This window comes from Tamandua tetradactyla, chromosome 24, assembly GCF_023851605.1.
Source record: "Tamandua tetradactyla isolate mTamTet1 chromosome 24, mTamTet1.pri, whole genome shotgun sequence".
Classification (NCBI taxonomy): domain Eukaryota; kingdom Metazoa; phylum Chordata; class Mammalia; order Pilosa; family Myrmecophagidae; genus Tamandua; species Tamandua tetradactyla.
The window spans coordinates 25,512,815-25,517,865 of record NC_135350.1 but is presented as its reverse complement, the minus strand read 5'-3'; the positions used below and the strand labels follow the sequence as shown (position 1 = coordinate 25,517,865).

At 40.0% G+C, this 5,051-nt stretch overlaps 1 pseudogene; it reads left to right on the top strand.

The window, feature by feature from the left end:
* Window positions 1–1,118: 1,118 nt before the first annotated feature.
* On the top strand, window positions 1,119–4,038 carry LOC143668157 (striatin pseudogene; annotated as a pseudogene).
* The last annotated feature ends 1,013 nt before the right edge of the window (window positions 4,039–5,051 follow it).

Sequence of the window (5,051 nt, the reverse complement as noted above, 5' to 3'; positions counted from 1 at the left end):
TCACCATGAGAATCATAATTAACATCAAATGTTTTTCTGAAAAAGATGTATTTGTTATGATAAATAAAACAGAATTAGCCAAGTAACTTAGTCGAACATTAAATCCCAAGATTAATGAAAACTAAGTTTAACTACTTCACCATTTTTTTGGATTCATCCCTACTGGAACTTATACTTTGGCAGAAAGCATAGGGCTAAAGCAATGGCGCAGTTTAATATTACTTTTGCTGGGCATCTCTACTGTTGAAAACTGATTTTTAACATCTTGTTTATATTGTTTCTTCAGTCTTATTTTGTTGCTTGTTCATTCATTCACTCATTTTTTAAATAAATATTGTAACATGGTTGAAAATTTATGCATACTACATCACAGATGTGCAATCAAAGGGTGCTTTGTGAATTGTTTAAAAAGTTTTAGTCTGTCCCATAATCTCCCATCTATTAAGTAAAGGGAAAAAGTAACTTCACCATAGAGTTAAACTTGGTCCATTACAATCACTTAAATAATCCCTTTAATTGTCTTTTTTTTATGCTAGAACTATGAAACTCCTAAAAGAATATAGACAAGTATCTTCAGCACCTTGTGAAAGCCAATGGTTTGTTACACCAAAGCATGAGGAACAAAAGAAACATATATATAATGAAACCTCATCAAAATTAAAAACATTTGCTCCTCAAACGAATTTTTCATGAAAATAAAAGACAACCTGCACAATGGGAGAAAATATTTGGAATCCATATATCTGATAAAGGATTAATATGTCATATATGTAAAGAAGTCCTTCAACTTAACAGCAAAAAAGCAAACAACCCAATTCAAAAATGGTTAACTTCAACAGACATCTCTCCAATGAAACCAAAAATCACGAGAAAGAAAATGAAAAGATGCTCAACATCATTGGCCATTAGGGAAATGCAAATCAAAACCCAAATGTTATAACATTTCAAACCGATTGGAATGATACTGTAAAAATAGTTGTTGCCCCAGTGCTGGCTGCTGCTCCCTGCTGACAGGGGTGTGGGCAGGGAGTGGTGGAGGGAGGAGGAGGTGCTGCTGGCCAACTGCATCGCCTCCACTGCACGGCACCCAGGTACCTCCCCAGGCTTTTGCGGCTGCCATGGATGAACAGGTGTGTCCCAGCGGCCAGCGACTGAGCAAGTGGGTGGCTGTGGCCAGGGCGGCCTGAACCTAGTATGGCCTCCCGGGCATCCTACACTTCCTGCAGCATGAGTGGGCCCACTTCAAGGTCGAGAGAGCCCAGTGGGAGGTGGAGAGGGTGGAGCTACAGGCCCATATTGCCTTCCTTCAAGGGGAAAGGAAAGGTCAAGAATATCTGAAGAAGGATCTTATGAGGAGGATTAAAATGCTGGAGTATGCTCTTAAACAGGAAGGAGCCAAATACCACAAGTTGAAATATGGGACAGAATTGAACCAGGGAGATATGAAGCCTCCGAGCTATGATTCTGATGAAGCTAATGAAACAGAGGTGCAGCCACAACAAAACAGCCAGTTAATGTGGAAACAAGGCGGACAGCTACTCAGACAGTATCTGCAGGAGGTGGGTTACACGGACACTATTCTAGATGTGAAATCTCAATGAGTACGAGCTTTGTTGGGCTTTTCAAGTGATGTCACTGACAGGGAAGTGGACAAAAATCAGGATTCAGTTATAAATGGCACAGAGGCTGAAAGTAAAGAGGTAGCAATGACTGGAAAATCCAAGTTAACAGATTGTGCCTCCATGCTGGATAATTTCAAATTTCTTGAAAGTGAAGCTGTAGATTTCAGTGATGAGGATGAAAATGATGATATTGATGGGAGAGAGAAAAGCATCATAGATACTTCAACAATTGTTAGGAAAAAGGCATTGCCTAATAGCTGTGAAGATCGAGATACAAAAGAAGCTCTAAAGGAGTTTGACTTCCTGGTTACATCAGATGAAGGAGAAAATGAATCTAGAAGTGCAGGCAATGGAACAGAGTGGGAAAAGGAAGACCAGTGTCTCATGCCTGAAGCCTGGAATGGGGACCCAGGAGTAATTACCAAGATCAAGGAGTAATGCAAAAAGGAGAGAAAGGGGAAAAGGGAGGTGAAGAAAAAAACTACCAAAGATCTGTTTCAGCCTCTATCCTATATAAAACAGTCAAAACATGGATGTGGGAAAATGATGGAGCAAAGGTCAGGGCCCAGTAGGTCAAAACTACAAGACATGCTTGCTAATTTGAGAGCTGCTGATGAACTGCCCTCATTGCAGCCATCTGTGGGTTCACCTTCCAGACCCAGCAGCTCCAGACTTCCTGAACATGAAATAAATAGGGCAGATGAAGTGGAAGCATTGACATTTCCTTCTCCTTCAGGAAAGTTCTTTTGTAGCAGGCAGGCCTTGCCCTCTTTCTGGTTTAGCTGTGCTCTCTGTAGAAAATCCCCAAACCCCCTCTCCTTGCAGGCAAGTGAGATAAGATAAGGTTCATTTCCTGGTATAGAAACCCCCTCCCCTAGCCTTCAGGAACTGGGAAAAAATGCACATAGGCAAAAGAAGACATTCCTGGGGTGGGGGCCCCTCAATGGTTTAGCTCTGGGCCATTCTCAACTTAAATCAGCCAATTGTGTACCTTGTCTTTAACATGTCAAAAAGTCTATAAAAGCTAAGGTTGCCTTTTGTTCGAGGCTCAGACTTTTGAGGTGACTTAACTGCACACGAGCTAATAAAACCTACTTCCTGAAACTGGGAATCCTTAGTCTCAGCCTGTTCTAACTTCGCGGAACATTCCTGGAGGCCTGCAGCCTCGTTCCTGGTTTTCGTGCTACACTTTATCATGGGAACAGATGAAACCCTTAAAGTGAACTAGGATGTGGAGAATTGGCAGGCCTAACAGTGGCCAGTGAAGCAGATTCATTAACTTATGATATAGCAAACAATAAAGATGCACTGAGGAAGACATGGAACCCTAAGTTTACATTAAGAAATCACTTTCATGTTATTTGAACCCTTGCTTTCCACCCAATCGAGCCTGTTTTGATAACAGCATCAGAGGACCACACATTAAAAATGTGGAATTTACAGAAAACAGCTCTGGCCAAAAAGAGTACTTCTCTTGATGTAGAAGCTATCTATACAGTCAGGGCTCATACAGGTCCAGTGCTGTGTGTGGTGATGAGCAGCAATGGGGAGCAGTGTTACAGTGGAGACACTGACAGACTGATCCAGGGATGGAATACCACTAACGCCGACATCCATCCTTATGACCCTTATGATCCTTCTGTGGTGAGAGGCCCTCTGTTGGGCCACACAGATGCAGTCTGCAGCACATCAGCATTTATTGTCCTGTTCCGCAGGTGGCATCCTGCGTTTATGGAATATAACTGAGGTTGCTCCTGCCCTAAGTGTATTTAAGAATAATCAAGAATTGGGAATCCCTGCCTCTGTGGATCTAGTGAGCAGTGACCCGAGTCATATGGTAACATCATTCAGCAAAGGATATACTAGCATCTTTAATATGGAAACACAACAACACATTCTCACTTTTGGAGTCCAACCTAGATACGACAACCAACTCTTCCTGCCAAATAAATAGAGTCATCAGTCATCCCACTCTTCCAATCAGCATCGCTGCTCATGAAGACAGGCACATCAAATTCTATGATAACAACACAGGCAAATTGATCTACTCAATGGTAGCGCACCTAGAAGCTGTTACAACTTTAGCAGTTGATCCTAATGGCCTGTACTTGATGTCTGGCAGTCATGACTGTTGAATATGTTTATGGAATCTAGAAAGTAAGACATGTATCCAAGAGTTCACAGCTCATCAGAAAGTGTTTGAAGAATCAATTCATGATGTAGCTTTCCACCCATCCAAATATTATATAGCCAGTGCTGGAGCTGGTGCGCTGGCTAAAGTCTTTGTATGACACAATGCATCATCTTCGCCTTCTAGCTCTTTATAAATAATCAACTGCACAAAAGAAGACCAGGGCAAGAGTCAAGTCATCCTGCACTTTTGTTCTGGTGAAGGAGCACAGAGAACATTTGTTAAAGTATAGTTTTGCAATTTGTATATTGTTTTCTAAAATTAAGGTTTGTTCAGGTTGCTGCAAGCTGAGCTGAATCTGTGAGCCTGAAAATTGTTTCAAAATTTCCCCAATAGGCACTTTTATTTCAGAGGTTGTTCTAATTCCCAAGGCAGGCCCAAGCGAACACAAGATTTGGTTGGCCCTATAGAGTAAATAAGGCACTCTAGAAGGGATAGTTTAAAAGCTCAATTGCTGAAATGAGTACAGGAAGACCAGAAACTTATACCTGATTCTATCCTGAGAAATCTCATTAAGCACAGAAATCTTCACCATATCTGCTGTACTAACCCCTTTATACATAATGACCAGGCAGTGTTAAATGAATTTTTAATTTAGCACCCCTTTCAGCTTTCATGTAAAGCAACTGGCAAAGCATTTTACCTATTATAGAGAAGGGGAAAATGCAGTAATACGTTAAACATATTATTCAGAAATGATAAGCAAATATTTGGTTTGCAGGCATTTTTATATATTGTATTATTACATTTTTGAAAATAGATTTGGTGCCATTCTAAAGTTTAACTGTCAGATACTCACCATTATAAAGAATATTTGATATGCATTTGCAAAAGGATTTAACTTATTTTGGATTGAGATTGTGTTTATTTTTAAGGACAAGCAGGGCATATCTCTACAATTACATTGATTTTAAAATTCAATTCATTTTAATTATATGATGATTATAGCACCAGAATGATTATTTCATGTGGATGAAATCTTCCTTTCGATGATTGAGAAGAGAGAAATTATTTGCAGTACTCATTTATCAATATCTATGTAACCATGCTTCAGATAATCTCTGTTCTTTCTCACATTCAAATTATCTGGCACCTACTAAAAATAGTTCATAATTATTATTTTTTAACAATCCAAAGAGTAAGGCTAACCTCAGCCAGCTAGTTTTACAGAAGCAAATGTTTGAACCCCAGAAGTAATGAATACCTCCAAGAAGAACCTCCTGGCAATCTGGATGAAA